The sequence below is a fragment of the Alligator mississippiensis genome, chromosome 3 (genome assembly GCF_030867095.1).
Source record: "Alligator mississippiensis isolate rAllMis1 chromosome 3, rAllMis1, whole genome shotgun sequence".
Classification (NCBI taxonomy): Eukaryota; Metazoa; Chordata; order Crocodylia; family Alligatoridae; genus Alligator; species Alligator mississippiensis.
Window position 1 is genome coordinate 123,667,151 of NC_081826.1, and position 18,703 is coordinate 123,685,853.

An 18,703-nucleotide genomic window follows, 5' to 3' on the forward strand; every position below is an offset into this window, starting at 1 on the left:
CTTGCAAAATAAAGGATCATAAAATAACTGTCCACTTATCCACCCCTGATATTTGTCATCCTAAAGCTGGTTTCTTAGAAGTATCATGACAGTTTGTTAACTCAATTAAATATATAAAGAAAGACTGTCACCCTTGTGGTAATCCTATTAGTGACAGATGAATCAGTTCAGAGACAATGAGAAACCTTTTGGACTTTGACCCATATCCAGAGGGAACCAGAATAGATTCTTTCTGAAAACCTTGAAATAGTCTGCCAGAGCACTCAGTGGTTCACTAACCTCATGCAAAATTAATAGAGGAGGGAATAATTATCATCTCTTACAGTTTTGCCTAAAGGCTCTGATCAGATACTGGGACCCCAACACAAAAGGCACTGTGGAAACATTAGACCACTGAAGTATTTAAAGCATTTACAACAGGTGGAATATTTATGACATGTTAATTTGGATTGCGGACTGTAATGGGGAAGCCAAATGCATATATGGAAAGTTCTTTAGGCATCTAAGTTTTGTCTTTCTGAGGCAGGACCAGAGATTGTTTTTCTGGTGTATAGTTGACCAAGTTCTGTGGGGGACTACAGGCCTGCACTCTCAGAGCTGGGACTGGTGTGGACTCAAGACACTGAACTATTCACACTGAGGAGAAGCAGCAGATGTTGCTGAATCACTGAAATATTCCAGAGGTAGGGCTTTTAATTCATCAAGTTTGGTCTTTGGCCCTCATGGGTAAAGGTCATGATAAGTAATACATTTTGAAATTAAACTGTTGAGACTCATCCTTAGATAACCACGATGAAAACCACAGCTCAGTCTGATGGACTAAACAGTTTCCTTGGAATTAGGCTTCTACTAAATAAAAATTATTTGTCTTAATTAAAGCCCCTTGGACCTTTCCAGGAGACAGTCTACTGTGCATGGGGGGGAGGGGGGAAGAGAGAGAGAAAGAGACAGAGAGGTTTATAGGAATACAGGACTGGAAGAGACTACCTGGGTAGCAGTAGTAGATATTACAACTGAAAGTTTCCACAGGGATATCCATACCACCCCTCTCACACACCATAATCTACACAGGACAAGAAAGTTAGGATCTTTAGCAAAGCAAAAGCATCCAAACCTACAACAACCCACAAAAAGAGAGCAGAAGAGACAGAAGGCACTGCCAATGCCCTTGTTCTTGCAAGAGCAGAGAATTTATTGGGTAAAATACGGCCAGATAATCCTAAAAAATGAACAGCACCTCACTCTGTAAAAGCAAAATACACCAACGGTCCTTGCCATTCTGTCCTTGGGGAAAATTCCTTCCTGACCAAGACAGAGGGTACTTGTACACATGATGTCATTACCATGTACATGTGATTAAAATATCCCTTTGTGTGGCTTAATGATGTCACACTGTACATGTGCAGGAGTTTTGGGGGGTTTTAAATGAGTTTGCATCATTGCATTACTACATTCTGATGAAGTTTAGTTTGCAGTGATGTGTTGCAGCTATTAGCTCACACCCTGGCCATGGGAGAGGCAGGCAGGCTACTGCTGAAGGCAGAAGTGGCAAGGGGCCCAATCTTATTTTTTTGCCAGAGCCTACCCACCTCTCCCATGGCTGGGGACTGAGCAGCCCCTGAGCTGCAGGGGACCCCAGTCCATGCATGCAGCCAGGAGTGCACCCTGGCAGCATGGAGAGCAGCATCTGGCCCAGTAAGTGTATTGGAGGGAAGGGACATGAGGGACAGAAGGGGCATGGGGCAGGGGGGGGGAGAACAAATTAAAGCCCCCACAGTGAGGGAGGGAGTGGGACTGGGGCTGGGTCATGGGCAGGCACTTCCCAGCCAGGGCAGCCTGGGGTGCAGGATGGAGCCATGGGTGGCTCATCTGGCAGGTGCAAGGGGGTAGTTTCTGCTGCTATGAATACCCCCGGGGGGAGGCATGGGGAGATATGTGCCCCCAGATTTGTGCATGGGGTGAGGAAGGCTGCAAAATGCATGCTCAGGGCCGGGGGCTGTCAATGTCTTCACGGCCAGGACTGTGCTTAGGGCAGGCAGGGCTGGGGTCCTGGCAGTGGCACTGGAAGTGAGGACTGCAGCGGGGCTACAGTGAATTTTGAGGTGGTTGTAGCCTACCTCATAGCCTCCCTACCAGCACTGCCACCACCCACCCCACCCTTGTCTGCCCTAAGCACAGGCCCAGCCCAGCCCCACATGCCAGGAAGAGGCCATAGTGGGTAGCCCACTGTTGCCCCATGCAAAAATCTGTGGGGGGCACATGCTCCCCATGCCTCCCCTGGGGTGTGCACAGTGCGGGGAGCCACACACACCCCCCATGCCTCCTAGGCAAGCCATCTGTGGCTCCATCCCATGCCCTGCCCTGCCCTGCCCCAGCTGGGCAGTGCCTGTCTCTGCCCCTGCCCCTGAACCACTCTCTCCCTCACCACTGGGAACTTAATCTGTCCCACCACACACTTTCCCCCTACCACGCTCCTTCTTCCCCCACAGACTTACCAGCTGGATGTTGCTCTACAAGCTACTGGGCTGTATATTGGCACTCAGAATAGTATCTGCCAATATGGCTGGTTAATAATCGGTTATCGGTATCAGCCAAAAAAATCTTTATCGGTGCACACCCCTAGGAATTATTGGTTACTTTGCAGTAACTTAGATTACTGCGCAGTAAATGCGCCCTGTGTGGGGCACATCAGTCAGGTACTTGTGCACCTTCTCAGTACCATTAGGAGGAGTCCTAAAGCAGCCCACCCAATCCCTCACTTCCAAGTACAGCCACTATCTGGTGTGCCAGAGTAAAGCAACAAATAGAGAAGGACTAGAAGGCAATTTATTCATTCACGGGGGAAAACAATTCTTCTAGTCCCTGCAGACAACTCACAAAAGCCTTGAAGCATGAAATTAAACACAGAATAACTAAAAACAATATAGTTTCATAGTTGGTAGGGTCAGAAGGGACCTGAGCAGATCATCAAGTCCAACCCCCTGCCATGGGCAGGAAAGGATGCTGGGGTCAAACAACCCTGGCTAGGTGATTATCTAGTCTCCTTTTGAAGACCCCCAGGGTAGGAGTGAGCACCATTTCCCTTGGAAGTTGGCTCCAGATCCTAGCCACCCTGACTGTGAAGTAGTGCCTCCTGATATCTAGCTTGAATCTACTCTCAGTCAACTTTTGGTCGTTATTCCTCGTTACTCCCAGCAGTGCTTGGGGGAACAGTGACTCTCCCATAGCCTGCTGGTCCCCCTTGGCCAGTCTGTAGATGGCCACCAGATCCCCTCTCAGCCTTCTCTTGCGGAAGCTGAACAGGTTCAGGTCTCGTAGCCTTTCCTCATAGGGCCTGCCTTGCTGCCCCCCGATCATTCAAGTAGCCCTCCTCTGGACCCTCTCGATGCTATCCACATCCCTCCTGAAGTGTGGCGCCCAGAACTGGATGCAGTACTCCAGCTGCGGCCTGACCAGTGTTGCATAGAGGGGGAGGATCACCTCCTTGGATCTGATCGTGATACATCTGTGGATGCAAGACAAGGTGTGTTTAGCCTTCCTGACCGCGTCCCCACATTGGCAGCCCAGGTTCATTTTGGAATCAATAATGACACCAAGATCCTTTTCTGCCTCTGTTCTGACTAGAAGGGAGTTCCCCAGCCTGTAGGTATGCTGCTGGTTCTTCCTCCCCAGGTGCAGTACCTTGCGCTTGTCAGTATTGAATCCCATCCTGTTCTCATCTGCCCATCCCTGTAACCTGTCTACATCTAGTTGCAGCCTGTCCCTCTCCTCCAGCGTGCCCACTTCTCCCCACAGCTTAGTGTCATCCGTGAATTTGAACAAGGTGATTTTCACCCCCTCGTCCAAGTCGCTGAAGAAGATGTTGAACAGTGCGGGCCTGAGGATCGAGCCCTGGGGGACCCCACTGCCCACATCCCTCCAGGTCGAAAAATACCCATCCACGACTACTGTCTGGGTGCAGCCCTCCAGCCAATTTGCGAGCCATTTGACTGCATAGGCATTGACACCACAGTCACCTAATTTCTTAATGAGAATGTGTAAGAGACAGTGTCAAAGTCCTTCCTAAAGTCCAGAAAGACTACATCCACCATGACACCTGCGTCCAAGAATTTTGTGACCTGGTCGTAGAAGGCCACCTGGTTGGTCTGACAGGACCTGCCTCTAATGAACCCATGTTGGTTGCCCCTAAGCATGATCTCCCCCGCTGGTCCCTCGCAGATGTGCTCCTGGATAATTTTCTCAAAGAGCTTCCCCAGGACCGAGGTAAGACTAACAGACCTGTAGTTTCCTGGGTCCCCCTTCCTCCCTTTTGTGAAAATGGGAACCACATTGGCCCTTTTCCAGCCCTCCAGCAACTCACCACAGCACCATGAGTGCTCGTAAAGCTGTGCCAGGGGTACCACAATGACCTCTGCTAATTCCCTCAGCACTCTGGGGTGGAGATCGTCAGGACCTGCTGACTTTCTAGACCCACCAGAAGTTCTCCAACTAGGTCCTCACTGACCCTGGGCCTGGCAGCACCTCTCCTGGGTCCATCGGGGGATCCCAGTGCAGGGGATGCCCCGGTCCCTGCTCAAAAAGATGGAGGCAAAGAAATTGTTAAAGAGGTTAGCTTTGTCATCTGGTGTGACCAAATTTCCAAGCGTATCCTACAGAGGCCCTATGTTACCCAGTACCTTCTTTTTACCCACTATGTATTTAAAAAAGGACTTCTTGTTGTCCTTGGTCCAGGTCGTTAGTCCCAGTTCCATCTCCGCCTTAGCCTTCCTAACAGTCCCTCTACAATCTCAGGCAATGGAGGTATAATCCTCGTTGGTGATGGCCCCTCCCTTCCATTAGGCGTATGCCTCCTTTTTAGCTTTGAGATGTTCCTGGATGCTTTTGGTGAGCCATGGGGGCTTTTGAGCATTCCTGCCCCCTTTGATCCATGTGGGGATTGCCCCCCCTCCCCCAACCCTTTGGGCTTGGAGGATCATCTCCTTAAGGAACGACCATTCTTCCTGGACTCCCAACTCCCCTCCCATCCAGGACCTCAGTGCCTCCCCGACTAGTCTCTTTACCTCATTGAAATCCGCCCTCCTAAAGTCCAGGGCTGCTGCCTTGCTGCAGGCCTTTGACACCCTGCACTGGATGGTGAATTCCAGTAAGCGATGATTGCTATCACCCAGGTGGCTGAGAACCCACAGTCCACTCACCAGGTTGTCACCCATGGCCAGGACCAGGTCCAACAAGGAATTTCTCTTGGTGGGACTGTGCACCTCCTGGGTTCGATTGAGGTCCTGTAACCTAGCTAAGAACCTACGTGAGCAGTCAGACCTGGCCGACTGCTCTTTCCAGATGTCTGGATAGTTTAGGTCACCCATGATGACCACGTTCCTTGACTTAACTGCCTCCGCAAGGTGACCTGAGAATTCCCAGTCCAGCTCTTCCCCCTGGTTGGGTGGCCTGTAGTAAACCCATACCATTAAGTCCCTTTCCCCACGACCCCCTTCTATATGGACCCAGAGCACTTCAGTCTGCCCCTCCCCTGACCCAGTGCTGTTTGTTGAGGATGTGTACTGCTTTTTGATGTAGAGAGCCACACCCCCACCTTTCCTCCCTGTTCTATCCCTCCTGTACAGCCTATAGCCCCTGATGTTTACTGCCCAGTCATGCGTTGGATCCCACCAAGTTTCAGTGAGCCCCACTATGTCCGAGTTAGTGTTAGCTAGCAGGAGGGCCTCCTGCTTGTTCCCCACGCTACAAGCATTAGTGTAAAGGCATTTAAGGCCTCCTGAAGGTGCATGCACTGCCCCCCTAATCCCAGGACTACCTGGGCTCCTGTCTCTTACCTGGGTATTTCCTGTGCTCGTCGCCTGTCTTGGCTGGGCTGTTCTTGTGGGTGGTTCTTTGTTGTGTGTTCTGTGGCTCCCTCCATCCTCAATATAAATACAGTATAACAAGTACTGTCAGTATATTGGAAGATCAAGCGTAAGGAGGACAAACCGAGGATGTAAACTTAATATGCAAATGGCCATGACAACTACCCAGCTCATCCTTCCTTACAATACCTTAACACACAAACCATAAAAATGCCTGAAATCTAAACTAAAGCACAACCTCAAAGACATAAAAATCACCTTAAAAACCCCTATGATTTATTGCCAACCTATAATCCCCACAAGTTCCCCACAAGTTCTGTTGGAGTGCTCAGACTCCAACAGAAGCCAATAAGCCACATCTTATGCTGCAACCATTTTCTCCAGCTTCAAGCTCTGCACCAGATTGTGCCTGTACTATCAGTGAGGCCCAAAAGTCCAATCTTGCCAGACACTTCTCTCATCTGGAAACAATCCCCACAACGATCAAGTCCACCAGATTGCTGAATTATTAGTATCTATAGGAAATACCAAACAATTAAACCCCCAAAGACCTCATATCCCAAGCTTTAATTTCAAATTACTATCCTATCATATTCTCCCTAAAGGGATTTCATGAATTTATTACACTCTATCTTGACAAAAAAATGGATTCCTTGCCTACTACCTTGTACAGAAGACTCTTCCAGAACTTTACTTTCCTGATGGTTAGAAACCTTCTTCTAATTTTCAATCTATATTTATTCATGACCTGGTATTTGTCCCTTGATGCATTCATAGAAAGTAATCATATCCCCTCTCAACCTTCATTTTGCTAGATTAAACAAGGCAAACTCTTTTAATCTCCTCTTATAAGAGGAGTTCTCTATTCCCCTAGACATTCTAGTAGCCCTTCTCTGCACCTGTTCAGTTCAAATTAATCTTTTCTGAACATTGATGAACCGTACACAATATTCTAAATGCTTTGTACATTAGTACCAATGCTTCCCTATCTCTGCTAAAATTGCCTCTTCCAATACATCACAGAATTTTATTAGGTTTATTGACAGCCATATCACATTGACAGTTTATGGTCATCCTATGATCAATCAGTACACCTAGGTACCTCCACCAGTTTCAATCTATAAGCCTTTAGCATTTAGCAAAAGGTCTTGGTATTAGTTCCTGACTGCATGACTTGGCACTTTGTGCTATTAAATCTCATACAGTTTTTATTACTCCATTCCATAGGGTTATCTAATTTTTCTTATATGATAATCAGGTCCTCCTCACTATAGGGAATTCTTCCCTAATATGGGCCATCCATAAATTTCATAAACACAGTCATAGTCCTTTCTTCAGCATCATTAATGAAAATATTAAATAGGACAGGACCCAAGACAGCTCCCTGAGAAAGACCAATAGTAAACTATCCATTCTGGTAGCTCTCCTTTCAGTAATAAACTAAGGTAGTCTCCCATTTAGCCACTTTACAATTCCCCATCTTCTTCACCTTAATAACACTATCCCATGAGGTACAGTATCAAATACTTTTTTCCAGTCTAGACACTTTAGGACTCCACACTGCCCTGATCTAAGAAGTCAGTTAGCCTATCATAGAAATATATGAGGTTAGTCTGACATGATCAACTCCAGATAATAGCATGTCGCATTTTATCCCAGGTTCCATTTGCCTCAAAGTCCTTGATCAGTCTTTCCTTCAAAATCTGTTCTAAGACTTTTCATAATATTGAGGTCAAATGAATGAGCATGCCCTCACTCTTTTTCTCTCTCTTTTTTTTTTTAATACAGATACACTACAAATCCTTCTTACTAAACTTGCTATTTCACATGCCAATATTTTAGTATTCTGGGATGAAGGTACCTCTCTCCCAATTTTGTTACAATAAATGGCCTAAATTTTGCAGCCATTAGGCACCAAACTATTTACCCTCATATACATCTATATCCTGTTGAAGACTGGGGCAAAATACTCATTTATTATTTGCAGAATACTTAGATTACCCCTAATAATCATCTCATCCTCAGTGTATGGGTTTCTAAGGGAGAGATTCTCTCTCTCTAAGAACTGGACATTAATGAAATATTGGTTTGATTATTTTGGATTATGACCTGAAATGAAAAGCAAGGTCTGACAGACTGTCCTTAATTCATTTGTGTAAGGTGATCAGAGGATAGCTTGTCAGTCTTGACTTTTTTTTGATGCATATGACATTATGTCAAGCCTTGAGAAACCAATTTTCAACAACCATCTCTAAAACTAAACCTTAAAGAAGAAGAGGAAGAAGATGAAGAAGAAGAAGAAGAAACAGTAGTAGCAGTAATAGCAGCAGTAGTCGTCTTGAGGCTAATGCAGAGAGAAGGAGTTGCCCCGAGGTTAATGCACAGGGCTGGGAGTTAGGGTTCACTGCCTGGATTCATTTCGTACCTCTGTCCCAAGCTTTGCATGTAATACTAGATCTTCAGCTGGTCAGAGGTTCTTTGTGCCTCAATTCTCCCTGTTTCTAAAATGATTTCAGATTCAGGGTTTTAGTGAATTTCTTTTCTTACCTTTGTGAAGTTCTCAGATATTACAGTGACAGATATCCTATAAGTTGCTTAGCTAAGAGGTAAGCTGAAGGCAGAGATGACATGAGTGAGACGAAAAACAGAAACAGAAAGGAAAAGTAGTGGGAAAGCAGGGCGAGCCAAAGAGGATCCTATCACCACTTCACAAAAGTCTGAATTACTAATACCTGCATGCTTTCTATAGCCGTTTTCACTAAAATAACTACCATTTTCAGGTATGAATAAATTGACACACTGCCTCCTTCTAATCCACATGAAGATTCCTGAACTGAAATTTTCAGGGAGCAGGTTAAGTGGGTGCAATGAATTTCTCCCCTTTAGCGTCCAATCCTTTAGCCACAGATTCGTATGCAAAAATGCAGGTCTTTTCATAGGGGAGAATAGGCCATACTGGGATTTCTCTCCTTTTCTTTCTTCTGCTCTCTCTTCTCTGCTTTGAGGGCAAGATGCTTTTCCTTGAAGAGGGCTGCTGATTGACTGAGATTGTGGTGTCATTAGAGTTGGTCAGTAGCCAGCTATTCCCAGCTCTTAATGTCTGCCTCCATTTTCTTGATAATGCGTCCTCATAGCATTTCCTCTAACCACCGTGAGATCTCAGGGCACAACTAAGCTGGGAGTACAGCACTTGTTCTCGAAGTCAAGCGTTGGGCATCCACACACATCTGGTCCAGAGAAGTTGGTGCTTGAGGATCATTGACTCAATGCTAGTAACATTGACTTGAGCTAGGATGCTGGCATTTGTGATGCAATCTTCCCATTGATGTAGAGGATTTTCCAGAGACATTGATGGTGATACCTCTCCAGGCTCTTGTGATTACAACAGTAGGTCACCCATGTTTCACATGTGTAGAAGATGACTTCATTTTAGACCTGAAATTTGGTATCTTCCCAGAGATCATGATCAATAGAAACATGCTAAAGCAATGCCCTGGAAGAGGCACCTGTGCACCAGATTCTGTGCTGGATCTCCTCATTATGATCACTCTCTGAGGGAGGTGGCTATCTAGGTAAGGGAAGTACTTAACTATCTCCAGGGTCTTTCCCTTGATGGTAATTTAAGGGAGGGGGTCATATTCACAGCTGAGAGCAAACTGATAGAACATTTTAGTCTTCTCAATGTTGAGAGAGGGGCCCAAAGTTCAGTAAGCTTCTAGGGATCCAGCATCGTCTGGAGGTTTTCCTCAGTGTCTGTAAGTATGGCCCAGTTTTCAGTGTATTGAAGGTCAACATAGCTGTTTTGAATACTTTGATTTTTGAGCAAAAATGTCCCAGATTGAAAAGCCCCCCATCTGTTTGGTATTCAGTGTCAATTCCAGAAGGGAGGCAGTCCTTAATGAGAATTAGGATGACAGTCAAAAAAATGAAGAACAGAATTGGGGCAATGACATATCCTTGACCCCAGTTCAGAAGAAAAATGGATCTGTCTCCAATCAGACCACAACAAGACTACGAGAAAGAATGGCCGTGGTCTTGGGGTCATGGAGAAGCCTCAGGACCTTGATGTATTTTTCAGGACATCCAAATCTGACCAGTTCTCAGGGCAACCAAATCTGTCCAGTACTTTCCACAAAGCTTTGTGATTGATGGAGTTGAAGGCTGTAGTGAGGTCAATGAAGGCCATATACAGGTCCTGGTGTTGTTCCCAACATGTTTCAAAGATTATGTCAACTGCCCCACAGGATGGTGTGAAATCACAATGAGATTCTGGCAGGATTTCCTCAGCAACAGGTAAAAGATGATTTAGGAGGATGCAGGCAAGGATTTTCCCTGCTGGGGAAAGGAGGGTGATACCTCAATAGTTCCTGCACACAGACTTATCTCCCTTCTTGAAGACTGTGCCAGTGTTGTCATTTCTCAAGTCCCCAGGGATATGTTACAAATTTGAAGAATAAATTTGTAGAGTCTCACTACTCAGTACCAGTTCCTCAGTACCAGTTTCAGTTCCTCACCATCAGCCTTGCTAGGAGTGTCCACACAATGCCAAGCACTATGGGGCCCTGATGCCACCTCTACAGGGTGCCCAGCCTCTACTGGGGAGAGGGGATGAGAATCTTCTTTCTAAATCTCTCTGATTTCTTCTGAGTCAGTGGACTCAAAACTAATTCAATTCATGTTTCATGCATTTTTTATTCTTGGAGGTTCAATGAGGCTGAAAGAAAAACAGTAATAATATGTATTGAACATAGTGTCATGAGTAGAAAGTTAGTTCAATATTTCAATTTCTTTGGCTGAGGTATAAATAGCAGACCATGAATTCCACTTCCCAATCTCTCACCCCCACCCCCCACACACTTTTTTTTTCTGCTTCTTCATCTATTTTTCTTTAAAATGGCAAAACTGGCTAGAAAAGTGCCTGTTAATGGATAGTGACAAGTAACTTCCTGTGGTCTTAAAGCAAACCATCAATTACAAGCAGTGTTTTCAATTCTAGAGGCTAAAAAAAATTCAATACCATTCAGCTGGTTGCATGGTTACTGAGTGATGAGCAATCCAAGGTGGTGGGACTGTGGAGGGGTGGGGGTGTATTAAAACGAAAAGAAAGAAACAGTTGCACATCCTCTGTCCTTGCTGTAACAGGGAGCCAGAGGGTTCCTGTTACTTGAAGAGAGAAGTAGGCCCCAGGCAGGAGGGAAGACTGCTCATGAGAGACAGCCGGGTAGCCATAGACTAAGAGTGCCTATTGCAGGGCTAGACTTGCAGCCCAGCAGTAGGACAGTAGGACAGAGCCCTGATAAAGCAGAAAGAGTGGCAGTTGTAAGCTTCCCTAGACACTAGCCACCAGGACCTAATTGGAAACCCCTGTGGGTGGCTGAGGAGTCAACTGATGGGAAGAAGCAGAGCTTAGAAGGCATGTAAACCCAGGGCCTGAGTCAGGACAGACAGCCCGACTCTGTGGGCAGCAAGAAGAGGAGTTCCTAAGCAGGATGGATATGGGAGAGGGAGTGCCTGGCACTTGACCTGCCCTGGAGACTACAAATAAGAGGCTCACAGCTTGCAGGGAGTAGGGCCCAGTGTATGGGGATTTTAGTTATAGCCAGTAGGCTTATATTTTTGTTTAAACTTTACACTGGCGGACCAGAAGTGGCTACAAAAGGGGATAAATGGAGGCCACAGAGGGCTGCCTTAGGGGCACACCTAGACTTGAGCCAGAGTGGGGGGGCCTGAGGGTTGCACTGGGTTTAAAGCTACAGAGTGCCCAAGGGGCATGTGGTGCATTGAGTCTGCCACAGGGCTGGAGCTCAAGGCATGGAACAGGCTTAAGCCAAAGTGGGGTTAAAGCTTAGAAAAGAGCTGAAACCTAGCATGGATGGAAGCCAGACAGGGCCAGGGGGCCCTCAGCCTGAGAGGGGCAGAACCAGGGCCAGGGGCCTACAGCCCTAGAGGGAAAAAACAGGGGCTGGAGCCCAGAAGCCAGAGTCCAGTGCAGTGGACCTAGGCTGAGAGTGTCCCAGCCAGAGAAAAGGGGCCAAGACTGGAAAGGCTGAAACTCCAACAAGAGTATAGAGGCCTGGGGAGGCCTGAAATCATAGTTGGTAACATATGTGATACATGGGCATGGTGTGAACAATTTCTCACAAAGAAAAGAGAAACAGTCCCAGAAGGTAAGCCCTCTGGTTTTCATGGATATTGCCATAATGGTCAGCTGGAATCATTCTGATAAGCAAAACAACACCAACTTTTTTTTTTTTTAATTTGAGCAATGATGAATCTAAAAAGGGGGGGACTTCAAATTAGTTACACCATTTGGTAGACCTAATGAAGAACAAATATAAATTATTTTTGCTACAGCTAACAGCAAAAAGCTCTCCATTCTCAAACAATTAAAAAAGTTCACTTGGTTTATGCTTGTTTCTACATTGCACAACATCCTGATTTATAGTCACCAAATGGAAAACTGACAGAGAAGTACCAGCAAGAGATATTCTAGGCCTGATTCTCCACTGCATTGCATACCAGAGTGAAATGCTCTACCAAATACAAGAGAACTAACACCAGCCTTAAACACCTTCCAGTATGCATTAACAGTTCCCATTGATGCATGGAGGGGGGAAATGGACAATATCACACTTGAATTTATGACAACAGATCCAGCGGATGTATCCAATGCAGGTGCTGAACAGGACACTTGTATGTTAAAGTACACATCTGTACTGTCACTTACGCATTTTACACAACGCATCAGTAAAAGGAGCATACTGTGAAATTTTGCCTGATAAAGCATTAAACAATGTCCAATCAGACTGTGAAATCCCTGGGTTTGTTGAACACTTCAGTCTGGTTAATTTGCAAACCATGATGCCTCAGGCATGGAACTGCATCCTATTTTTGTACTTTTCTACTGTGCTAAGAGGGTGCAAGGAAATAGATGGAAAAACTGCAGCATTTTTTATGTGATCTCTCTTTTATGAGCTGCTTTCCTCAGACCTGACAAAGAATGGCTTGCATCAAAAGCTTTATCCCAACCATACAGTTGGTCCAATATAAGGTATCACCCACAAAAATTCTTGTCTCTCCCTTTTTTAAGTAAATAACAGAGAGTTTTAAAGCTGTGATGAAAGGCATCTCCATTAAGCAACTGAAAGTGTCTGACAGTTCAGAATGCTACTTATTGGTCCTCTAGCTTGGGATCTGAACTCCTTGCTAATAAAAATGAGCCAGATTCACAGTCTGAATCTGGACCTGACCTTTCCCAATGCTTGGGAAGTTTTGGAGCCAGAGGGTCTGGTCCAGGGATATCTGTAAATCAGAGGTACTTTCTACATCAAAAGAAGCACATATTTTGCTTTTTTCATATCTACAAAAAGCAAACAGCTAAATTTCAACCTAAATTAATCAAAATCACTTAGGAACAACAAAAAAAGAAACAAGATAAAGAGGTCTCCCTGAAAGAACACAATGTATAGACCTACCATGCTGCACCAGCTCTGAAAATATTAAATGATCACACCTCAGAAGACCCCAGCTAGGTGCTTGTCCAGTCTCCTCTTGAAGATTCCCAGGGTAGGGGAGAGCACCACCTCCCTTGGAAGCTCATTCCAGATTCTGGCAACCCTTACAGTGAAGACATTCTTTCTAATGTCCAACCTAAGTCTGCTCTCCATCAATTTGTGGCCATTATTCCTAGTTACTTCAGGGGGTGCCCTACTAAATAGAGCATCTCCTATTCCCTGCTGCCCTCCCCTGATTAATTTATATTCTCTTGCGAAAGCTGAAGAGATCTAGGTCCCTCAGTATCTCCTCGTAGGGCCTTGCCTGCAGGCCTCTGACCATATGAGTGGCCTCCTCTGAACCTTCTCAAGATTCTCCTCGCCCTTCTTGAAGTGCAGCACCCAAAACTGGTTGCAGTACTCCAACTGAGGCCTAACCAGTGCCACATAGAGGCGAAGCATCACCTCCCTGGACTTGTTCGTCATGCATCTGCTAATGCATGATAAAATGAGGTTAGCCTTGTTGATCACTTCGTCACATTGAAAACTCATGTTCATCTTGGAGTCAGCTGTAACTCCAAGATCCCTTTCCATTGCTGTGTGGTGGAGAAGGTCATCCCCCAGCCTGTAAGTGTGTTGCTGGTTCTTTTTGCCCAGGTGCACTTTGCATTTGTCTTTGTTGAGCTGCATCTTATTACAAAATTTCTTGCCCCTCCCTTTGGTTTTTTTTTTTTTACTTAAAAAAGGGAGGGACAAATAATTTTTGTCTTTGTTGAGCTGCATCTTATTACATTCTGCCCATTTTTCCAACCTGTTCAGATCTGTCTGGATCTGTTCCCCACCCTCTGGTATGTTAACTTTGCCCCATAATTTGGTATCGTCTGCAAACTTGGACAGGGTGCTCTCCATGCCCTCGTCCAAGTCACTGATGAAGACATTGATTAGCACCAATCCAAGGACTGAGCCTCGTGGGACTCTACTGCCCACATCTTTTCAGCTCGATATCGACACGTCTACCACCACTCTCTGGGAGCAACCTCTAAGCCAATTTCCTACCCACTTGACCATGTAATCATCTACATCACAGCCTGTCAGTCTATTTACAAGAACAGAATGAGATACTGTATTGAAGTCTTTCTTAAAGTCTAGGTAGGTGACATCTACCTCAACTGCTGTGTCTAAGCATTTTGTGACCTGGTCATAAAAAGAAACAAGGTTAGTCAGGCAGCATCTACCTGCAATGAATCTGTGCTGATTTCCTTTCAGCATTATTTCCCCTGCTCGGCTCCCACAAATATGATCCTTAATGATTTTTTCCAGAGTTTTCCCAAGGATAGAGGTGAGAGTAACAGGCCTATAGTTTCCTGGTTCCTCCCTCCTCTCCTTCTTGAAAATTGGGACCACACTGGCCCTTTTCCAGTCCTCTGGGACCTGACCAGAGCACCATGAGTGTTCAAACAGCTGTGCCAGCAGCTCTGCTATGAGTGGCCAATTCCTTCAGCACCCTTGAATGAAGTTCATCCGGGCCCACTGATTTGAACTCATCCAGCCCCTCCAAGTGACCCTTCACTAAGTCTGCGCTAACAGTTAGTGGACTGGTATCCCTCCTGTGGACTCGCTCCCAGCACTGCTGCCATCGCAGCTCAGCCAGGAAGAGCTGGTACTGCCCCAGCCCCAGCCCACAGCTGGCCCCGCCAGCAGATCTGGGGGCATGTGCCCCCCATGCCCTCCTGAGCTGCATGCCCCCCTCCCCGTACCCCCCAGATGAGCTGCTTGCAGCTCCATCTCCACCTCGTGCCAGCTGTGCAGGGCCTGCCCCTGCCTCATTCCCTACCTCCCCACCATTGGGGGGGGCAGATGAAGGCCCCAGTGGAGAGGGAGGGAGTGGGGCTAAGGCTGGGGCCTCAATCTGCCCTACTCCTACCATGGCCCTTTCCCTTCCCTCCTCACCTCCCCAAAGACTTACCTGCTGGGCAGCGGGGAGGTGTGGGGGGGGTAGGGGGATAGATATATAAATATATAAATATTCAGTGTAAGTAATGTCTTCATGTAATGTACACGTAAGAGAGAAATATGGGATTCCCTTCATTATGAATCTAATCTTGAAATGTATGAAGCAGGCCAGCTTCCTTTGACTTTGGAAGGAATTGCTGATACACAAAACCTTTCCACACTGGGATTTACAGATTTATAAATGAGAATTATATAAATCTCATTTACATAACAACATGCCCCCAAAAAACAAAAGAGTACATGATCTGGGGACCACCATTCCTGTGAGTCAAGATGTCATAGAAATCATACAAATCATGGAAAATTAGAGTTGGAAGGGCTCTCAGGAGATCATCTAGTCCAACCCCCTGCTCAAAGCAGGACCATCCCCAACTAGATCATCCCAGCTGAGGCTTTGTCTAGCTGGGTTAGTCTTAAAAACCTTCAAGGAAGGAGATTCCAGAACCTTTCTGGGTAACCTGCTCCTATGCTTTACTACCCTCCTTGTGAGAAAGTTTTTTCCTAATGTAACATTTGGAGTGTGACACTACGCACAGCCATGTCCAGATGTTTGGGACCTGGGGTGTCAGCTAGCTTTACCCCTGCTCAGCTCATCTAGGAATGTCAAGAGAAGGGGCTGCCTTTTACAATGGAGAGAACTTTCAGACTCAGGAGTAACTATTTACAGAATGTAATTATATACAGTAAATAATTGCTATATGCAAGCGAATATTAAATACTATCAGAAGTTTGCAATACTCTACTTACAATACACAAGGATGAGTTTATAGAAAAATAACAGTTGATAACTATTTACACTTAAAGGATGATCGAGATAACGAATACAAAGCCAATAATTTATGCACGGTGTTAAATACCCATTGTATTGACCCCTAATTAATTATTTACAACTAATACCCAGTCACTCCCACTACTGCCCAAAGGATGGAGGGGGGGCAGTCCCTCACTCCTCTCATCCCATGTTTTGCAGGCTTCAGCTGTCTCGGGTTATCCCATGCAGGCCTAGGCATCTCACAGTCTGCAGAGGTTGTTTCCACTCCAGACCCCTGCAAAACACAAATTCTTCCCCATACTCCTCTGTGCACACTTCTCTGCCTGGGCACGGCCTCCCAAAGCCAACAGAGCTGTTCACGCAATTAAACTCACATAGGGAGAGCAAACTGCTCTCACGGGGTGGAGGGAGGCAGGGTAGGGATGATGATTTATCACACTCTTACCGACCCCCCAAGTCATCAAGCCCAGTGGGGAATTGCCTTCCTGCTTTCTAGGGGTTTCCCAGGTCTATGTCTGCACCCTAAGGAATTTGTTAAGCTCACTCATGAACCCCGCATGCTCGTTCTGTTCTCTCCTGGTTGACCTTTTAGGCACTCCACTGGCCTGTAGCCCACTCACGAAGGGTCCAGCAGGCATCCACAGGGTGGGACAATGCTGTAGGCTCTTCCCAACCCTTTTCACACAGCGTGCGCCTCTCTCTCTCCCCTACCCCTCTCTCCCCTACCCCCTATTGTCCCCACTACCAAGGGTCCCCTACTAACCACCACACCCTGATGCCCCTGACTGCACCCTGCACCACGCTGGCCCCGCAACCCATTCCTCAAGCCTTAATCCTGCCGGCCCCACTCACCCCGTCCAAGCATGGACCCCCCAAAGAAGCCTATCTGTGACCCAGCAGTATTGCAGGCAACTTGAGATGCAGCAGCAGTAGCACATGGCTGAAAAAATGCTCCCTGCACAGTGCTGCTTTCCCACTTGAACAACAGTTGGCATTTCTGTGCTCTGTCTGTTGGAGCTTCAATCAGGCTGTGGATGCTTAGTATTTCTACTGATGGCTAAAGTTTTTTTTAAGGTCTTTACTGACAGACATTTTAGTCTTTTTTTTGCCGACAGACAGTAAATTTACTGATATTTGACAACCCTGTCATACTGAGAATAGAGCCAACTTATTTCTCCTTCAATTTCCTGATTAATTAAATAAGGCACAACTGCATTACACCAAGCACATGAAGATTCATCCATCATCCCGGTGGGCAGGGAGACACTCAGGTCTTAAGGCGAACTGCCCAGCCAATCCCTAGGCTGGAATTTTCCCAGGTTTCCTAACTTCTTTTTGAATCTTGCATCCCCTTGCTGGAGATAGTACTGAACTACAAGTATGGTGTCTCTATTGGGACAGTCCTCCTTAAGCATTCAGGCAGGGCCCAACCTAGGACACTTGGAAGGTAAGCGCCCCTTAAACTGCCTGTTACACTAACATCTAATGTAAACTTCTGTTGCTGCAACTTGAGACCATTGCTTCTTGTTCTGCCATTTGCCACCACTGAGAAAAGTCGAGCTTCATTTTCTTTGGAACCCCTCTTCAGGTAGTTGAAGGCTGCTATTAAATCCCCCCTCCTCAGAAGTCTTCTCTTCTCCAGACTAAATAAGCCCAGTTCCCTTAGCCTCTCCACATAAGTCATGTTCCCCAGCCCCCTAACCATTTTTCTTGCCCTCCACTGGACTCTCTCCAATTTGTCCATGTCCTTTCTGTAGTGGGGAACTCAAAACTGGACACAGTACTACAGATGTGGCCTCACCAGTGTCAAATAGAGGTAAAGAATCACTTCTCTTGATCTGCTGACAATGCTCTTACTAATGCAGCCCAGTATGCTATTAGCCTTCTTTGCAACAAGGGCACACTGGTGGCTCATATGTAGCTTATTGTTCATTGTAAACCCCGGGTCCTATTCTGCAGAGTTGCTGCTTAGCCAGTCAGTCCCCATCCTGTACCGGTGCATTGGATTGTTCCGTCCTAAATGCAGGACCTTGCACTTGTCCTTAGTTAACCTTATGAGATTTCATTTAGTCCAATGCTCCAATTTGCTGAGGTCTCTTTGAATCCTAGCCTGCCCTCCAGCATATCTACTACTCCCCACATCTTGGTGTCATCTGCAAACTTGCTGAGGGTGCACTTCATCCCATCTTCCAAGTCACTGATGAAGATATTGAACAAAACCAGCCCCCAGGACCAACCCCTGAGGCATTCCACTAGATACCAGCTCCCAACTTGACATTAAGACATTGATTGCTATCCTTTGAGACCAATGATCTATCCAGTTTTCTATCCACCTTACAGTTCATTCATCCAAACCGTACTTCATTAGCTTGCTTTCGAGAATGTTTTTTTTTCATAGACATTAGGGCTGGAAGGGACCTCGAAGATCATCGAGTCCAGCCCCCTGTCCCAGGGACAGGAAGTCAGCTAGGGTCAAAGGATCCCAGCCAGATAAGCATCCAAGTGTTTCTTGAATGAGTCCAGAGTAGGTGACTGCACTGCTTCTGAAGGGAGTCTATTCCAGG

The 18,703-nt window shown here is 46.2% G+C and overlaps 1 long non-coding RNA gene across 1 annotated transcript in view; it reads right to left on the bottom strand.

The window, feature by feature from the left end:
* Positions 1–2,433: 2,433 nt before the first annotated feature.
* Positions 2,434–18,703, bottom strand: part of LOC109283877 (uncharacterized) — a 60,182-nt gene continuing 43,912 nt past the window's right edge. The window contains exon 3 of the long non-coding RNA XR_002091185.2: positions 2,434–10,575. This is a non-coding gene — a long non-coding RNA (uncharacterized LOC109283877). The remainder of the gene's footprint in view (positions 10,576–18,703) is intronic.